The 20,549-nt window shown below is 48.0% G+C and overlaps 1 protein-coding gene and 1 long non-coding RNA gene across 8 annotated transcripts in view; one reads left to right on the top strand and one right to left on the bottom strand.

Moving 5' to 3' along the window:
• Nucleotides 1-20,549, bottom strand: part of RNFT2 (ring finger protein, transmembrane 2) — a 115,115-nt gene that overhangs the window by 31,864 nt on the left and 62,702 nt on the right. The gene's annotated exons all lie outside the window — the stretch shown is intronic.
• LOC144577680 (uncharacterized) lies at nt 5,248-10,930 on the top strand. Its single transcript, XR_013522143.1, has 3 exons — nt 5,248-5,377; nt 5,844-5,961; nt 10,799-10,930. It is a non-coding gene; the product is annotated as an uncharacterized LOC144577680 (long non-coding RNA).

Raw genomic sequence — 20,549 nt, 5'->3', positions numbered from 1 at the left:
TCAATGTATGAAAAATGCACAGAGATGAATGAAACCTTTTTTTTTCTGTATCAAATGAATAATGAATATTTATACAGCTTTGACTGTTTACAAATCTCTTTCATACACATTTTTTCATCTGTGGAGGCAGGACAGCTTAGTGGTTGAAAGGCATGGGATTTGGGATTCCAAGGTCAGATCTACCACCTACTAAATTGGTTGATTTGGCACAATAATTTAACCTCTCTGATCCTCAGTTTCTTCATCTGTAAATGGGGTTGAATACACATATACATTCATACTTATATATACATATACATAGATATGCATGCAGTGGTGTGCTGGCAAACCAGGTCTCTGGGAGAAAAAAAGGCCCTGATTTGTGTATTTGCCAATTTCAGTGGCGTAAACATTCCCACAAGGCCAACTTTAAGCTACCAATGATTTAACAACTATTTGCAAATTTCCTGAAAATTTAACCATTGGCTCTCATATGTCAGTAAAACCTGTATTCAATATACCAAGGTGATCTTATGGATTAAATAAGCCAATAAATCTAAAACACAGGTACATAAGAAGGGCCCTGTACATGATACATTTAGTACTGGCCCTCATGATAATTCAGAAATGTGGCCATTATGTTAGTGCTGCCTTATTTTAGAGATGAGAAAATGCAGGCTCAAATGAACTAAGGTGAACTAGAATTAAGGCAGAAGTGATATCTGGGACTTCCAAGCCTAGGCCTTAAGAGATCAGGCAGCTTTCACTTCCTTTGGCTTGTTCTCCCTCCTCCAGCCGCCATGTTTGTGGGAAGCCCAAGCTATAAGGAGAGACCTGGTGAAGAGGACATGTGGAAGGGGAGCAGTTCTGAGACTAACTGGAGGAGAAGCCTGGAAACCAGCCAATAGTGAGAACTGAGGTCTCAGATATATGACCTTAAGAAGGTCATTCCTGCCATTGCAGCTGACGCATCAGAGCTGAGAATGAAGACGCCAACTTGGACAGTCCAGCTCCAGCAGATATCATAGGCAGAAGAGACAAGCTGTACTCAGTGTGTTCTGATTGAACTCCTGACCCACAAAATCATGAGAATTAAATGGTTGTTTCAAGTCAATAACAACAACAAAGAGTAAGGTATACATCTAAGGCTACTCAGCTGGTGCTGTAGACTGAAGTGTGTCTACCTCAAATTCCTTTGTTGAAACCCTAATCCTCAATGTCATGGTATTTAAAGATAAGGCCTCTGAAAGGTAATTAGGTCATGAGAGTGGAGCTCTCATGATGGGATTAGTTCCCTTATAAGAAGATACATGAAAGATCTCTCTGTCACATGAGAACACAGTGAGAACACAGCTTTCTGCAAGCCAAGAAGAGGGTCTTCACCATGAACACAATTATAAGTGTCATGTAGCATCTTCAGAGAAGCTTTCATCTTATTATTCCCCCCTTTCTCTAGCCTACTGTCTGGAACTTGAATGTGATGGCTGGTGCTCTTGCCACCATCTTGGACCATAAGGAAGAGAGAATCCCACACCCTAGGGCTTGTGAAGCAGTGGGCTGCAAGGTGTCAAACTCCCAGGCTTGGACTGCTTATCTTTAGCCTTTACTTGAGAAAGAGATGCATTTTTTAAGTCTTATAATTTTGGATTCTTTGCTGTTACTATTTGATTCCAATCCTAAAAGAAAGGATTTGGGACTCAGTAGGGGTACCCACTCCCCTCCTTGGAACCAAGCTCTGAGGCCAAGAGGCTATGGGGTTCTATGATTGCTCAGTCCTGGTCACAACCATGGGGGTAGCACTGTGACTGACAGTCTCATCAGAACCAAGGGGAGAGAGAGGAGGGGCAGTTTCTTCTGTCAAAAGAGGTTGGCCAGGCAGAGTGGCTCACACTTGTAATCCCAGCACTTTGGGAGGCCAAGGCACATGGATCACCTGAGGTCAGGAGTTCGAGATCAGCTTGGCCAACATGGTGAAAACCCGTCTCTACTAAAAATACAAAATATTAGCTGGTGTAGTGGTGTACACCTGTGATCCCAGCTATTCTGGAGGCGGAGGCAAGAGAATCACTTGAATCCGGGAGGCAGAGGCTGCAGTGAGCTGAGATCATGCCACTGCACTCCAGCCTGGGCAACAGTGAGACTTGGTCTCAAAAAAAAAAAAAAAGAAAGGAGTTGTCAGAAAAAGGAGGATAGAAAGCTTCATGGACTAGAGCTAGCAAGCTAGCACAGGGCCAGGTGTCGGCATTTCAAAGGCTTCCTTCCACATGTGGAAAAATAAGCAGGAAGGTCTGCTTCCAGCCTGCTGGGCCAGAGGGGCCAGTCAGCTCCAGGGTGACTTTCCCTCACTTCCTTTTCTTCCCTGAATGGACTGCCTGTTGGCTCCCGAATGCCACAGGTGATGGGGGCCACAAGTCCTGCTCCCAAGTGCTAGGGCCGGACCAGGACAAGGTGCTGAAAACAAAGACGTGTTGTCCTGGGAAGGCAGCCTGCAGTCCTGTTAGGATGGTGGGGCTGTGGGGACCACAGCTGACAGAGCCCTGCAGAACTTGACAGCCCAGCACCGACCTGGGGGCTTGGAGGGCTGGGCTGATGACCTGAGGCCGGCACTGGGTCTCCTCCAGTGCTGGGGGTGGGAGAGGGACTAGACCACTAACTTCACAGCAGTGAGGCCAGGAGGGGTGGGAGAAACAAGTGTGATGGGGCCGGACTGGGGACAGAAGCAAGGCTAGAGAAGAACACAGGAAGGCAGGAGGGAAGCAGATAGAAACAGAAGGGGGAAATGGGGCTGGGGGCAGAAGAAAGGAAGAAAGAAACGGCAGAGATAGAGGCCAGAAGAGAAAGAACACCCAGGAGGCAGAGTTCAGGTGAGAAGGAGGGGAAAGCGACAGGGGAAGAATAATCTCTGTATTAAGCAAATACCAGGGCACACTGATTGCTCCTCTTGTAGATAGTTATGATAGGTTCCTTTTTCTTTTCTTTTCTTTTTAGATCGAGTTTCATTCTTGTTGTCCAGGCTGGAGTTCCATGGTATGATATTGGCTAACCACGACCTCTGCCTGCCAAGTTCAAGTGATTCTCCTGCCTCAGCCTCCCGAGTAACTGGGATTACAGGCATGTGCCACCATGCCCAGCTAATTTTGTATTTTTAGTAGAGACAGTTTCTCCATGTTGGTCAGGCTGGTCTCGGACTCCTGACCTCAGGTGATCTGCCTGCCTCAGCCTCCCAAAGTCCTGGGATTGCAGGTGTGAGCCACCGTACCTGGCCAATGCATTCCTATATCTTGGATGAGAAAGCTCAAACACAGAGGCAGGGAGGGAAGAACAGAGTGGGAGACCCAGCAAGTGAGAGGATTACAAGAGGAAAGAGAGAAGGACTAGGGCTAGCTTGTAGTTTAGTGATGAGTTTCTCAGTCGAACACTTAGTACCTGCAGGCTGTACCCAGACTCTGACAACCCCAGGAGCTGGACACTGGAATTATCTGCCCCAGCTAACTGGTGAGGAAAGAGAGTCTCAAAGAGGCAGGGTATGTTGTCCAAAGTTGCTAAACAGTGGTAGAGCCAGGATTTAAATCCAGTCTGACTTTCCATCTGCTGCTTTGAGCCACTCTGAGAAAGAGAAAGGGAGAAGGATGATAAAATTCATAAGAATGGGTACCCGTGGTGGGGGAAGTGAGGACAAAGGGACTTTCCAGATGCTGGAAATGTTCCATACCCACTGCAGCCAATCCAGTAACCACTGATCATATGTGGCTATGGAGCACTTAAAAATGTGGCTATTCTGAATTGTGATGTGCTGAAATTATAAAATACACAGGGATGGCTGGGTGCGGCCTCCTATGGGAGGCCGAGGCAGGAGGATCTCTTGAGCCCAGGAATTCGAGACAAGACTGGAAAATATAATGAAATCTTGTCTCTACGAAAATTAGCCAGGCGTGATGGTGTACACCTGTAGACTCAGCTATTCGGGAGGCTGAGGCAGGAGGATGACCTGAGCCCAGAGAAATAGAGGCTGCAGTGAGCATGATCATGCTTCTACACTCCAGCCTGGGTGACACAGTAGACTGTCTTTAAAAACAAACAAACAAACAAACAAAAATCTGCCTCAAAAACAAAAGAAACATAATTTCAAAGTCTTAGATAAACAACAAAAGGTAAAATATCTCACTTAAATTTTTATGTTGGTTACATGTTTTAATAATATTTTGGCTAAATAAAACATGGCATTAAAATTAAAGTCACTTGTTCCTTTCTAGTTGTTCAACGTGACTACTAGAACATTTAAAATCATCTGTGTGAGTTGCCTTATATTCCTGTTGGACAGCTCTGCGGATACTTTGATCTGGGTGGTTACATATGTTTGTATGTATGGGGACTCCAGAGTATGTAAGTTATGCCTCCACACAAAAGAAAAAGGAAAAAAGGCAAAAGAAGGGTGAGTCAGGATGGATAAAGGCAGGTAAGGGGCGGGGCCAGCGGGGGGCGGGGCTGTTGGCCACGTTGCCTCGCAACAGCCGCTGTCGGTGACGTCACCATCCGCCAGCGACCATTAATCCCCCTCCCGGCGGCGCGGGCTGGCCCAGCCGACTGCCTCCTCCTCCCCCGGGCCCGGATGAGATCACCACGTCGGGAGACCGGCTGTCCCCGCGCTCCCAACAAATCGACTCCTCAGCAAGCACCGGCATCTCATGATCTCATGGCCCCGCGGGACGGCGCCGGCGGATGAGGTCACAGCCCCGCGCCCCGGGCCGTCCCGCTCTGCGTGCCTCCGGCTCCTCGTTGGGCCTCCGGGCTTCCAGCGTTGGTACCAGGCCCCCTCCCACCACCAACCCCCTACCCCCACCCCGCGACTTGACGCTGTCAGCACCTTCGCGGACAAAGAGGTCGCAGTTTGCGAAGGGCAAAACTGCCTTTTCCATCCTTTTGACGCATCTTTGCGCGTCCACTCCCTGCTCTCTTACTTAACAATTCACCCCGAGGACCCCGTGTACAGCAGGGAGTGACCGCATCAGCTCCCCTGAACTTGAGGTCAGGGGCCATGCGACGCAGCTTGCCTGCAAGATTTCACACCCACTGGGTGAAGGAAGTTCTAGAGCCGTGCCTTACAGACAAAGAAACGGGATCAGAGGGATAAAGGAATCTGCCTCAGGTTACCCAGCTAGGGAAGGGTGGCGCAGAACTCGGACCTCGATGATGTGAATGAGCCCTTTGACGGCCTTTTTTCCTCCTTACCTGTACCCCAAACCTCTGCACCTTTGCCCCAGTTCCTCCTTGCTCTGGTGGAAACAGCCCCACTTGCGGCCTGCCCCCGATATGATGGGCACTCACTGTTCCACATGAGAGACCACTGGAGAGGAATTATGTGGACCATTTTACAGATGAGAACACAAGGCTCGGAGAGGTGAAGTTCCTTGCTGCAGTACTGGGACTTGTACCCAGGTCACTTGACTCTACAGCAGACCCTTTCAATTACTCGACACCACCTTCCCCAGAAAAAGAGGAAGGCTTCCTTTTGACAGTGGCGATACGCCCTCCCTTCTTTCTTCTCTCTCCACCAGGGTTGCCATCAAACCCAGTTGAAGAAGGTCCAGTGAGAGCCCGTTAGAGGGCTTCACAACCCACTTGACAGCAGCAGATTTGTTCCATCACTTAGAGACTGCTGCTCACTCACACCACTCCTCAGCAGATCTTCAGCAACATAACAGCCAGGAATCACAGGAAGAAAGGGACATGACATTTACTGACAGCAGTGCTGGGCCAGGCACTGAGCCAGGGCCTGTTACTCAGGGCAAAGCTGGGAGGGATATCACTGGCCCTTGTTTGCAGATGAAGAAACAGATTTTTTTTTTTTTTTTTTTTTGAGACAGGACCTTGCTCTGTTACCCAGGCTGGAGTGCAGTGGTGCGATGACAGCTCACTGCAGCCTTGACTTCCTGGGCCCAAGCGATCCGCCCCCCTCAGCCTCCTGAATAGTGGGGACCACAGGTGAGTGCCACCATACCCCAGATAATTTTTTAGAGACTTTTTTTGTAGAGATGGGGTCTCCCTATGTTGCCCAGGCTGGTGAGTTCTTTTAAACCAAAGTCCGATGTCAAGGAAGTACAAGTTTCAGCTCAAATGTCCATCCCACAGAGAAAGCCCTTTCCTATTTCCCCAAACGAATTCTCCATGAATTTTTTTTTCCTAGTGCTTGTTGAAGCTTGCAGTTCTATATTTGTGTGTTGATATAGTTTAACGGTGATTTCTGTTTTGGCCTGTTTCATTCATCATCTTATCCCAACACCTTCGCAGTGCCTGTTACAGTCATAATATGACACTGAAGTAGTTTTGGAGTAAATTTACACAGAATTGAGTGTAAAGTGTGGGCTTGCTCCATACTTTCTAGGAAGTTCAAGCCCCTTGCTACATACACTTTAGTTACAGTAAAGCCCCTGTGGTGCTTTTCAGAGCCTATTAATTGTTAACTGTACTACAGTAGTGACAAGTTTGGCATTCTGGTTTCCCAATCAGTAGTGTCCTTTCTTGGCAGCTGAGAGGAGAGGGAAGTAAGAGGAACTGAGTAGGAAATCAGGTGTGGAAGGGACATGCTTATGCTCTGACCTTTAATAATAGTAAGGAAGGGGCCGGGCGCAGTGGCTCACGCATGTAATCCCAGCACTTTGGGAGGCTGAGGTGGGCGGATCATGAGGTTAGGAGATCGAGACCATCCTGGCTAACACAGTGAAACCCCGCCTTTACTAAAAATATGAAAAATTAGCCGGGTGTGGTGGCACACACCTATAGTCCCAGCTATTCAGGAGGCTGAGGCAGGCAGAGGTTGCAGTGAGCTGAGATGGTGCCACTGCACTCCAACCTGGCAACAGAGCAAGACTCTGTCTCAAAAAAAAAAAAGAAAAGGAAAGAAAAAAATGATAGTAATAATAATAATAGCAAGGAAGAAGACATTAAAAACTACAAAAATCAGGCTGGTGCAGTGGCTCATGCCTGTAATCCTAGTACTTTGGGAGGTTGAAGCATGAGGACTGCTAGAGGTCAGGAGAGTTTGAGACTAGCCTGGGCAACATCATGAGAGCCCCTGTCTATTTAAAAAATAAAAACAGGCCAGCTGCGGCAGCTCATGCCTGTAATTCCAGCACTTTGGGAGGCTGAAGCAGGCAGATAACTTGAGGTCAAGAGTTCAAGACCAGCCTGGCCAACATGGTGAAGCCCCATCTCTATTAAAAATACAAAAATTAGCCTGGCGTGGTGGTGCATGCCTGTAGTCGCAGCTGTTTGGGAAGCTGATGCTTGAGAATCGCTTGAATACAGAAGGCGGAGGTTGCAGTGAACTGAGATCGCACCACTGTACTCTAGACTGGGTGACAGAGTAAGACTCTGTTTAAAAAAAAAAATCCAAAACCAAAACAAAAAACTACAAAGAGCAGACATAAAGAAAACAAACAAATGGTCACCACAAAACCCTGTTTCCTTATGGGCAAAGGAAGGGAGGAGGATGGATGGAACCCAGGAGGTATACACAATGGGTTTCTAAGAAACTAGTCATTCTCTACCTTTTAAGCTGAGTACACAGTATTTTTTATTTTTGTACCTCATACATGTTATTTTTTTTAAAGCCACAAGCTGAAATTTTGCTTAGCCACTTTAAAAATAGACTACAACAACCCCATGAGGGCGAAAATTATCACTTCCACTTTGCAGATGAGGGAAACTGAGGCTTGGTTTCAGAGAAGTTCACCATTTTGTCTAAACTCACAGAGCCCAGATGTGGCAGAGCTGGGATTTGAATCCAGGTCTCTGGTGTCTGTACGGATGCTCTTACCCACAACATCTGCCACTCAATAACTGGACACTCATTATTGAAAACCAGAGCTGATGAAAATGTGTCACTTTCTCCTTCTCACCCCCAATTTCCTATAAAGATCCTCTCTCTCCTCTTTTGGCTTCCATGCCCTGGAGGATGAGGAGGAGGCCAGAAAGCATGCCAGTGGCTGTGATCAGTTTCTGGTATTATGGCCCCAGGGGCCAGGTAGCAGAGTCCTTGGGGCCAGGCTGAGGTCCCGTAGGAATTGCTAGGCTGTGAGTAAAAATCTTCCTGTCAACAGCAGCAGGGGGGCACCCAATATCATTGGCTATGGTTCCCTAGATCTAAGAGCTTCAGCCCCATGAACAGGAAGGGCCCAGCCCACGTGCCCCAGCAACTGCATCAGCAGCTTCTCTACAAACAGGGCCCTGCTCCCCAGGACCCAGGAAAGGCCTAATTATAAGATGTTGATGATTAAGCCGTAGTGGCCTGGGACCCTGTTAGCTATGAAAAGGCGGTCTCTTCCCTCTGTCCTCGTCCCAGGTGGATGGATGAGCTTACCTGTCCCTATGTCAGCTACAATCTTAAAGCACAAATGCTCTGGGCTGAAACTGCTCAAGCCTGGCTGTCTCCCAGAACACTAGGGAGTGGAGGGAGGGGTGCAAAGGAAGCAAGGAGACAGAGATGGGTAGAGGGTGTCTCCTTTCCTGGTGGTCTAGAGCCCATAACTTCAAACTTGACAGTCAGGGGCCTCAAATGTGGATTAGTCCTTCTGCTGGGAGGGTGACTCTGCCCAAGTCATATCACTTCTCTTGGCCTCAATTTCCTCATTAGCAAAGTAGGGGCTGTGGGAGGCTGAATAATGGCCCCCCAAAAGATGTCCACATCCTGATTCCCAGAACCTATGAATTCGTTCCTTACAGGGCAAAAGGAATTTTATGCACATGCAGATGTGACGAGTAAAGGATCCTGAGATGTGAGATAATCCTGGGTTCTCTAGATGGGCCCAATGTCATCACAAAGATCCTTCCTAGAGGAATGCTGGAGGGTCAGGGTAAAGGAAGACAATGACACAACAGACACAGAGGTTGGAGAGATGCACTTTGAAGGTGGAGAAAGGGACCAGACGCAAGGAGGGCAGGGAGGTCACGGTTGCAATGAATCGTGATCATGCTACTGCACCCCAACCTGGGTGACAGAGTGAGACCCTGTTTCAAAAGAAAAAAAACAAAAAGGACAAAAAACTAAAGGACTCCCTTGGTTCTGAATGGCATGGGATTATGGACAAGGTACTGAAACTCTTGGGATGATGGTTTCCTCCTCTGAAGATAGAAACAGCCCTACCCAAGCACGGTGGCTCACACCTGTAATCCCAGCACTTTGGGAGGCTGAAGCAGGTGGATCACTTGAGGTCATGAGTTCAAGACCAGCCTGACCAACATGGTGAAACCCCTTCTCTACTAAAAATACAAAAATTAGCCAGGTGTGGTTGCGGGTGACTGTAATCCCAGCTACTTGGGAGATGAGGCAGGAGAATCACTTAAACCCAGGAGGGAGGTTGCAGTGAGGTGAGATTGCGCCACTGAACTCTAGCTTGGGTGACAGAGTGAGACTCTGTCTCAAGGAAAAAAAAAAAAAAAAAAAAGAGAGAGGAACAGGCCTAGACACAGAAGGCTGGCTGCAGGCACCTCCCTGCCACCTTCCGGCCTCACTTAGTATAGTGACAAGTCTGCTGAGCCCCGAGACCTGCAGTAATCTGGTCAAGCCCATGAGGGGACAGAGAGCTGCCCCTTCTCTCCTCCCTTCACCATCCCTGTCCTCTGCCTGCATCTCCGTGCTGTCACTCAGTGTGTATTTATGTCAGCTGCTATGTGCCCGGCACCCTGGATAAGGCTGCAGCAGGGAGTAAGTCTGTGTTCCAGGCACCATCTCCCTCTGCCTTTTCTTGTTCTTCTGTGTGTCTCTGCCCCACCTCTCCATCAGCCCCTTGAAGTCAGGATCAGGTCTTATCCCAACAGCTGAGACTGAGCAGGCACTGAAAAATCTGTTCTAAATCTCATGACCTCATTTGCTCCTTACTGGGCTCCACCTGGAGCCAGGTAATATCATCAGTCATTTACACAGAGGGGAGGCAACAGAGTTTGACCCGGTGAACTCACTCACCCGAGGGTACACAGCTAGTGGCAAAACCAGCATTCAAACCAGGCAGCCCCAGGACCCAGATCAGGGCTGGCACCAATTGGTAACTAGTAAGCATAGCATTTCCTTCTTTTCCTTCCTTCCATTCAAGATTCTGATCTTGGTACTTCTGAGCCCCGAGGAGAAGAGCCAGAGGCCAGCAAAACCTTGGTGGGCTGCCAGGCCCCCGCAACAGGGCCTGGATTTCCACACGAGGGTCATGATGGAAGATGCGCGTGTGTGAGCGTGCACACACACACCAGGCTGGGCGTGGTGGCTCACGCCTATAATCACAGCACTTTGGGAGGCCAAGGCTGGAAGATCACTTGAGGTCAGGAGTTCGAGACCAACCTGGCCGACATGGCAAAAACTCATCTCTACTAAAAATACCAAAATTAGCCAGGTGTGGTGATGGGCGCTTGTAGTCCCAGCTCCTCAGGAGGCTGAGGCACAAGGTTGCTTGAACCTGGGAAACGGTGGTTGTGGCACCACTGTACTCCAGCCTGTGTGACAGAGTGAGCTCTGCTCAAAAAAAGAAAAAATAAATACACCCATTGAGCATTTACATGTGCCAGGGACTGCTGAAAGCACCTCCACCTGCACTGCTTCAATTTATTTTTTAAATTACCTCCAGTCTCCACTTTACTTCCAGAGTAAAGGAGTATTTCCTTTTTTTTTTTTTTTTTTTTTTTTTTTAATGGGGGTCTTGCTGTGTTGCCCAGCCTGGACTTCAACTCTTGGGCTGACGCCATCCTCCCACCTCAGCCTTCCTAGTGGCTGGAAAGACAACCTTCTGAGTAGCGTAAGCCACCATGCCTGGAGGATAACTTTCTTTTTTTACAGATGCGGAAAGTGAGGCACGGAGAAGGGAGGTGACTGTCTGTAAGTGACACTGATGGAAATGGTGGAACCAGAATTCCAGCTCAGATTCACCTGACTCCAGAGCCCAACTGCTTTTTCCAATCTACTCTGGAGCCTTTCTGGACAAGCTGAAAGTTGAGACATGTGGGCTCCCTCGGGCCAGATCTCAGGTCTGCTACCTTTTCTTCTCTCCAGGAAAGGAGAAACATCTGGGGGAAATACGGAAGTAGGGTAGTCCCCTCCTACCCCAGTGGAAGCAAAAAGCAGGAAACCTACACAGCAGTACCCTTTTCTCCCCCAGGAGCGGGGAACCAAAATGGATACCTCCAAGCCCCCTCAGGGAGCCTGGCTGCCTCGCCTCATCATTCAGCTGAAGAAGAGCAAAAACGATCAGTACTTAGCTTGCTAATTAATTCCCCCAGCATTCCAGAGCCAGGGATGCCACCACATACCCATGATGTAGTTTGGAAAGGCAGGTCAGGGTGGTTCTGGGAGCCAAGAATGTGAGCCTCCCTGCTTTGCCCTGTGTGCAAATTCATAGCAATTACTGCTGTTCCTGCATCACTTTATTTGAGATTCACTCACTCACCTACCCTGAGCCACTGGGCAGACATCATCTCTGCCCCCATGAAGCTTAGAGTCTGGTGGGGATGGGATGTTCGGGACTTATCTGGAACAACGCACACACCAAACTGTTTTCACTTGTGCACTGTGGCTGCGGCTGTCCCCTCCTCCTGGTGTGCCCTTTTGGCTTTGTGATGCCTGGGTAACTTCCAACCCTGCTTTAAAACTCAGCTCTGATGCCACCTTCTTTAGGAAGATTCTGCTGGGGGCTGGTTTAGGTGTCCCTTCTCTGTTTTCCCAGAGGGCCCTCCAGTTACTGCCTCCCTGCCTCTAACACCCCACCAGACTGTGAGCCTTGAGGGTGGAAACCCCTGGTCTGCAGAACCCCATGCCTAGCCCAGGCTCAGCACTCCGTGGCATCCAATAAATATCTGCAGAATGGATACATGAGAAGATAAGTCATGTGACCCAGAAGCGGTCACTTTGGGGGCTTGGTTTCTTTAAATCAACAGAATAAGAAGGTCTTTCTAATGGTCTGTGAAAATGCGGGCAGGGGTGAAGCCCAGCCTTTGAGGAACCAGAGAGGCCTTGGAATGTCCACATTGGGCAGTGAGCATCTTGGTGTGGCTCCCATCGATGCCATGAGCAGGCCAAAGCCTCTTCCAAAGAGGCTGGCGGCATATCAGAGTGCTCTTTACCTGTGAGAATTGGAGCTGACTCTGGCCCACATCAGCAAAAAAGGGGGGCTTTGGAAAGACTGTGGATCTTCTCAGACTTCAAAGAAGCACTGGACCCCCAAGGCCACATGAAGCAGATCCTGAAGCTTCAGACCAAAGTGGAAGGACCTCTCCTCTCATCAGCGCTACTCTACTCCCATCAGCACTTGAACCACCAGGAATCTGGTTCAAATGCAACCTCTGATGGAGCAGCACTGGGATGCAGCCTCGATGCTGCTCCCAGGTGATGAATGAATGAATAAATGAACGAAGGAACAAACTCAGCTCTAACTGTGCCCAGCCTCTGTGCTCCTCAGTTCCTGGGGGAGGGCACTGGATAGGCCTGGCAAGGATTACCAGCGGTGTGCAGGGGAGAGGGGCACCAAGAACAGCCATGGCCCCTGCCCTGTGCATCCAGTTATAACCAGAGAAGGGTGGACCTTAGGACAGGGCGGCCATCCTAAAAGGGGCTGATGGCAGCTGGGGCGGAGCCTGGCCAACTCACCAGACAGTGACCATCTGAGCTGGTGAAAGGTATCATCTTTCAACCTGGAGATCAATTTCTAAAGGCCCAGTGCTAGTGGTGGGAGTGGAAGGGGGGCCAGGGGGAGGGCAGGAGAGGGAGCAAGAATTTAAATAGCAGCTGTGTTCCTAATTTCCCCAGGAGGAGGCCTGATCGCCCCTCCTCTGCGCTGAGTGTTTGCCATTAAAAACAAACAGTATCATTTGGTTCAATATAAAATGAATTAAAGGAAATTAAACTGCGGGGCCACGTGGCAATCCTTGTCTTCCATTGTCTGAGGTGGTTTTTCATCTTCTCCAGTGGGGGAACAACAGCTTGGGGGGTGTGGCACCAGGCTGGACTAGATAAATAAATAAATAACGCAAAACCTCCCCACCATCTTCACTCAGTAGAGGGTGGGGTGTGGGAAATCCCAGGTGCCTGCTGGGGCCCTGTCCCTGCTGCGTCTCTTGGTGGCAGAATGTAGCCTTTGGGAGTCTTCCAGGGAGCAGAGTGAAGGGAAAAACAAAAGGACAGCAACAAAACATAAAGGCTGGATGCAGCGGCTCACACCTGCAATTCCAGCACTTTGGGAGGCCAAGGCAGGAGGATCGCTTGAGGCCAGCCTCGGTTATGAAGCAAGACCCCATTGCTACAAAACATTTAAAAATTAGGCCAGGCAGGGTGGCTGGTGAGCACTTTGGGAGGCCAAGGCAGGTGGGTCACCTGAAGTTAGGAGTTCGAGATGAGTCTGGCCAACATGGTGAAAGTCCATCTGTACTACAAATACAAAAATTAGCTGGGCGTGCTGGTGGAAGCCTGTAATCTCAGCTACTTGGGAGGCTGAGGCAGCAGAATTGCTTGAACCTGGGAGGCAGAGGCTGCAGTGAGATCACGTCATTGCACTCCAGCCTGGGCAACAAGGGCGAAATTCTGTCTCAAAAAGATAAAAAAAAAAAGGCCGGGAGTGGTGGCTCACGCCTGTAATCCCAGCACTTTGGGAGGCCGAGGCAGGTGGATCACGAGGTCAAGAGATTGACACCATCCTGGCCAACATGGTGAAACTGGTCTCTACTCAAAATACAAAAAATTAGCCGGGCGTGGTGGCACACGCCTGTTGTCCCAGCTACTCCGGAGGCTGAGGCAGGAGAATCACTTGAACCCAGGAGGCAGAGGTTGCAGTGAGCCAAGATTGCACCACTGTACTCCAGCCTGGTGACAGAGTGAGACTCTGTCTCAAAAAAGAAAAGAAAAATAAAGAAAAAATATTTAAAAATTAGCTGGGTGTGGTGGTGTGCACCTGTAGCCCCAGCTACTCAGATCTCTTGAGCCCAGGAGTCTGAGGCTGCAGTGAGGCACGATCACACCAAAACATACCAGTTTGGGTGACAGAGCGAGACCCTTCTCAAAACAAAAACAGACTCAAGAAACAGTGAGGTGCAGGCCCCACAGACAGAATAGGAGGGAACCGGGGTAGTGGAGGGAGGAGGATGTAAGGAGGCTGGGGAGGAGGGTATGCACCTCACTGCAATCTCTGCCTCCCAGGTTCAAGCTATTCTTGTGCCTCAGCCTTCCGAGTAGTTAGGATTACAGGTGTGCACCACCATGCCTGGCTAAGTTTTGTATTTTTGGTAGAGATGGGGTTTCACCATGTTGGCCAGGCTGCTCTCGAACTCCTGGCCTCAAGTGATCTGCCCACCTTGACCTCCCAAAGTGCTGAAATTACAGACAAGAGCTGCAGTGTCCAGCCAGGACAGATACTTTCCTAACATGCTAAAACATCAGCGCCAGCTCCAAAGCTGGCCTCTTGTTTAATGCGGGACTGTATGTTTAGTTTCATGTTTCGATTCAGCTAGCTAGGCTATAGTATTTAGTTATGCAATCAAACACTGATCTAGGTGTTGCTGTGAGGGTGTTTTGTAGATGTGGTTAACAGCTACAATCGGTTGACTTAAGCAATGAAAATTTTTCTTGATATCCTGGGTGAACCTCATCCAGTCAGCTGAAGGGCCATAAGAACAAGACTGAAGTTTCCCCGAAGAAGAGTAAATTCTGTTTAAAGACTGCAGCATCAGGGCTGGGCACGGTGGCTCATGCCTGTAATCCCAGCACCTTGGGAAGCCAAGACAGGCAGATCACTTGAGGCAAAGAGTTAGAGATCAGCCTGGCCAACATGGCAAAACTCCATCTCTACTAAAAATAAAAAAATTAGCTGGTGTGATGGCTCACGCCTGTGGTCCCGTCTACCCAGGAGGCTGGGGCATGAGACTTAGCTGGAACCTGGGAGGTGGAGGTTGTAGTGAGCCAAGATTACGCCACTGCACTCTAGCCTGGGCAACAGAGCAAGACCCTGTCTCAAACAAACAAACAAACAAAAAACTGCAGCATCAACTCCTCCCAAGAGCTTTCAGCCTGTTAGCCTGTTCTACAGATTTCAGATTTTCCAGCTTCTTCAGTCCTACAAGGCAATTCCTTAAAATAAATCTCTCTATGTATATATATTCTACTGGTTCTGTTTCTCTGGAGAACCTTGTTAGTTACAGGGATCCTAGAGGCACTCCCATCAAGATCAGGAAGACAAAATTGCCAGCCCTTGCCTCTGTTAGGCAAGGAAAAATCAAACATCAAGAAGTAACCCACCAAGCAGCGGGTGATAGAGGATGTGATGAAGCCAGGTTCTGTATCCACATTTAAATCTAAAATTTCTTAAAAGAAAAAAAAGAGAAAGACAATTTCTTAACTCTTTCTTGATAATGTGCTTCTGGTACCTCTTGAAGATGAGGGATTTCAAAGCAATGCTAAAAGCTTAAATGAAAACAAGAAAAAACAATTTGTACCCAGCATTAAAAGACGCGTAAATTTGTTTTTGACAGGGTTTCACTTCGTCACCAGGATGGAGTGTAGTGGTGCAACCGTGACTCACTGCAGCCTCTACTTCCCAGGCTCAAGCAATCCTCTCACTTCAGCCTCCTGACTAGCTGGAACTACAGGCGGGCACCATCACGCCTGGCTAATTTTTATATGTTTTGTAGAGACAAGGTTTTGCCATGCTGCCCAGGCTGGTCTCGAACTCTTGGGCTCAAGTCATCTGCCCGCCTTGGCCTCCCAAAGTACCGGCGTGAGCCACTGCACTCAGCCTGCTATAGCCTCTCGAGAAAGAACCATCTGGGGATTCTGGACAAAGCTGACGATACTCAGTCCTAAAATTCAGCAATTTCATTTCTAGAGAGCAATATTAGAGAAATGTGTGCATATGTAGTGAGATGATCATTACTGTACTATACATAATGGTAAAAATAAACAATCTAACTGCTCATGAGTTAGAGAAATGGATGAATAAACACAGGAGTATTATGCATCACTGAAAAATGAATAAGCTGAGAACTAAAGCTCCACACACTAATAAAGATCTGTGGTTATCAAACTTCAGTGTGCATTCAAATTAGCTGGAGGGTTTGGCACAGCACAGACTGCTGGCCTCACCTCCACAGTTTCTGAATCCATGGGTCTGGGGTAAGGTCTGAGGCTTTATGTTCCTAACAAGTTGCCAGATGCTCATGCTGCTAGTCCAGGGACCACACTTCGAGAAGCAAGAATACACACAAACCTCAAAAACGCCACACTGTGTAACAGCACAAGTTGCAAAAGGATGTACGTAGAATATAGGCTATGTGAATTTGTTACGCACCAAAACCAACACCATATTTTGCTTATGGACATAAATATGTGTGGCAAAAGTGAAGAATTAGTGGTAACCTCCAGGGAACGAGAGAGAAGGAATACTCATTTCAGAGGATGTGGCAGAGATACTGTCATGGGTTCCCCAAGTCCCACTTAATCTTCCCCAGGCTCTCAGCAAGACAGATTTCCCAGATTCTCCACTGTTAGGTGGAGCCTTGTGAGTCCTAGTCAAGGGAAGAATGTGGGTGAAAGTGGTCTGTGCCACTGGCGTGGGCCAAAAATCTTTCATGCAATTCTCCAGTTTCCCTTCCCTCATTGGCCCCCTGATGCTGCTACTCAAAGCTCTCCAGATGACTTTTATGTACATTTCAAGTTGAGAAACTGAACATCGGGGGGGATGGTGATTTCACGCCACAGAAGAAGCCATGATCCCCAAATGACTGCATGGAGCAGAGCACATTGGCAACTTACCCGGGACTATGATGAGCTGAAAAGAATGCTGGCTACACCTTTGATACTGGTGGTGTTGATAGCAGCACCTGGGATACCCTAATTAATACAGACAGGAAACAACACAGCGGATGTAAGTGGGGGCAGTGGAGTGGCTTTTCTTGCTCTAAAAGGAAAGAGGAAGATCTGAAGCAAGCATGGAAAAGTTTCACATCTTTTGAATCTCAATGGTAGGTGCGGAGATCTCTATTATATATCATTTTCTGTATAGTTGAGATCTTTTGTAATTGTAAAATATTCAGAAATAACCTAAAAATGAAAAACCTCAGATGTATACAGGCAACTAATGACAACTGGAACAAGAGGAGGGAGAACGTAAAACATCACCCCAGTGGCAGGTGGTGCTGGCTGTGCCCAGACGCCTCTATAATCTCCACTGCCTGCTGGCATAACAAGACCACGTGTTTCCTCTGCTGTTGTGAATGTCGCTCAGGAGATGGACCAGTTTCTTTCTCTTCTCTGAGAAATACAAGTGGCATAAACACCTGTGTATTTGTTTTTAATTTTTTTTTTGAGACAGGGTCTTGCTCTGTTGCCCAGGCTGGCGGGCAGTGGAATGATCTCCGCTCACTGCAGCCTCTGCCTCCCAAGCTCAAGGGATTCTCCCACCTCAGCCTCCTGGGTAGCTGGGTCTATAGACAGATGCTACTATGCTAGGCTAATTTTTTTTATTTTTTTTTGGTAGAGACAGAGTTGCACCATGCCGCCCAGGCTGGTTTCGAACTCCTGGATTCAAGCGATTCTCCTGCCTCAGCCTCCCAAAGTGCTAGGATGACAGATGTGAGCCACTGCACCTAGCCCGCCTGTTCATTAGTTTCTTGCGGCTGCTGTATGAAATTACCACTTGCTGAGTGGCTTGAACCAACAGAAATTTATTCTCTCCCAGATCTGGAGGCTAGAAGTCCAAAATGAGTTTCCCTGGGCACAAATCAAAGTGTTGGCTGAGCCACACTCCCTCTGGAGACTCTAGAGAAGGAAGTCATCCTTTGCTTCTCCCAGGTCCCGGTGGCATTGTCTGTCTTGTGGCCACATCATTCCCAATGTCTGTCCCCATCTTTACACTAACTTCAGGGTTAGCAAACTTTGCTTTTAAAGGACCAGACAGTAAATATTTTTGGCTTTGTGAGCCACAGAGACATGACTTTGTGAGTGGTCACTCCTCAACTCTGCCACAGTACAGTGACAAAGCAGGGGCACACAATGCATACATAGACATGGCTGGTTTCCAATAGAACTTCAGTTACAAAAACAAGCACTGGGCCCACCTGTAGTTTGCCAACTCCTAAACTAGAGTCTGCAAGACACTGTGCTCCTCGAAAAAGGGATCCATGCTTAGTAAGTTGGGAATGTGTCAGAGAAAACAAAGTGAAATGAATTTCTTTACTGCGGGATTTCTCAGAGACTTCACTATGTGAATATGTGAGTGGGGGATAATGTACAGAGCATTTCTCAGAGTTATTTGACCATTGAACAGCTTTCTATAAAATGCCTACTAGGATGAATGCAGTAGCTCACGCCTGTAATCCCAGTACTTTGGGAGGCCAAGGCAGGTGGATCACTTGAGGTTGGGAGTTGGAGACCAGCCTGGCCAACATGGGGAAACTCCACCTCTACTATAAATACAAAAATAAGCCAGGCATGGTGGTGGGTACCTGTAATCCCAGCTGCTCAGGAGGCTGAGGCAGGAGAATCACTTGAACCTGGGAGGCAGAGGTTGCAGTGAGCTCACTGCGCTCCAGCCTGGGCAACAGAGTGAGACTCTGTCTCAAAAGAAACACAGAAAACAAATAAACAAACAAACCAATAAAATGCCTATGAACATCTCCCTAAGGGGCCAGAAACATAGTTTGCTGAACGGTATTTTGTTCCCTCCTGACTTTGGTTGGACTAACTTTCTTACTTACCTTCCTCGGAATGACGGCAATTAACTAACCAGCCAGTGCTTGACTTGTGCTATTCATTTAATTCTCACAACAGTGTTATGAGTTAAGTCCTGCTATTATCGTTTTAAAGACAGAGACACTGGAGCTCAATGAGTTTAATCAAGGTCCCAGAGACAGAAGGAGCTAGAATTTGCATCTAGGTTTAATTTTAGAGTATAGTATGTGCTCTTTTGACGATTCCACAGGGCTGCCAGAGAAAGACAATTACTTGCTTTTCTTGCTACACGTTCTAGAATCTTCCTGGCAACAGAAAGGGAGGTATATTTTGCAAAAGCATAAATCCCGCTAGATAGTAGGTCATATGAGCATTGCTAAAGATGAGTATCTCACTGGCTTTCTCTTCTGTTCCAGTAAAACATGATGATGAGAAAAAGGACATCTTCACTAATAGCTGCAGGCAGATAGGCACCCCCTGGGCTCAGCATCCCATGGCTTTGCTGTTCACCGATGGGTGGCATTCCCTCGGTTTCCTCATCTGTGGAATGGGAACAATAACAGCACCTACCTTCTAAGAGTATTACCGGGAAGACAAAATGAAATCATGCGAGTAAGGCCTTCGCACAGTGCATAAGTACACAAATAAGAAGAGAACCCTAGATGTATCATCTTTTCTTCTTATTGTCACCCTGTCAAGCTGAGTGGAGTCCTACTTTGTTACCTTTGAGCACAGTGATCCTTCACAAACTGGCTAGCCTCCCTGAGCCTCTGTTTTATCCGTCAAATGGTACTTTATTTTATTTTTTGAGATGGAGTCTCATTCGGTCGCCTGGGCTGGAGTGCAGTGGCATGATCTTGGCTCACTGCAACCTCTACCTCCTGGGCTCAAGCAATTCTCTTGCCTCAGCTCCCCAAGTAGCTGGGATTACAGGCATGCACCACTGTGCCAGCTAATTTTTTCCATTTTTAAACCATTTTTTTTTTTTGAGACAGAATCTTACTCTGTCACCCAAGCTGGAAGGCAGTGACACTTCTGCAATGCAACCTCTGCCTCCTGGGTTCAAGTGAATCTCCTGCCTCAGCTGCCCGAGTAGCTGGGACTACAGGTGACAGCCACCATGCATGGCTGATTTTTTAATTTATAGTAAAGACAAGTTTTCACCATTGTTGTCCAGGCTGGTCTCAAACCCATGACCTCAGGTGATCCGCCCACCTCAGCCTTCCAAAGTGCTGGGATTACAGATGTGTGCCCAGTCAATTTTTTGTATTTTTAGTAGAGACAGGGTTTCCCCATGTTGGTCAGGCTGGTCTTGAACGCCTGACCTCTAATGATCTGCCTGCCCTGGCCTCCCAAAGTGCTGGGATTACAGGCATGAGCCACCACGCAAGGCCGAGACTGGGTGATTTATAAAGAAAAGAGGTTTATTTTGGCTCACGGTTCTGCAGATTGCAGGGGAAGCATGGCAACTGCATCTGCTTGGCCTCTGGTGAAGCTTCAGGAAGCTTCGATTCATGGCAGAAGGTGAAGGGAAGTGGGTGTGTCACACGGTGAGAGAGCAAGCAAAAGAGATGTCAGGCTCTTTTAAACAGTCGGCTCGTGCATGAACTAATAGAGTAAGAACTCACTCATTACCTTGGGGAGGATACCACATCAGTCACATGAGATTCACCCCCACGACCCAAACACCTACTACTAGGTGCCACCTCCAACACTGGGGAATCACATTTCAACATGAGATGTGGAGGGGACAAACATCCAAACTGTATCACCACACTATGCCTAATTATCCTAGTCATCATTTTCATCACTAGACTGTAAGTTCCAAGGGACAGGTACCTATTTTTAGTAAAGATGAGGTGACCTCAGGTGATCTGCCCAC

This window comes from Callithrix jacchus, chromosome 9, assembly GCF_049354715.1.
Source record: "Callithrix jacchus isolate 240 chromosome 9, calJac240_pri, whole genome shotgun sequence".
Lineage (NCBI taxonomy): Eukaryota > Metazoa > Chordata > Mammalia > Primates > Cebidae > Callithrix > Callithrix jacchus.
Note: the sequence above shows the minus strand (reverse complement) of the source record. Positions and strands in the feature narration are given on the sequence as shown.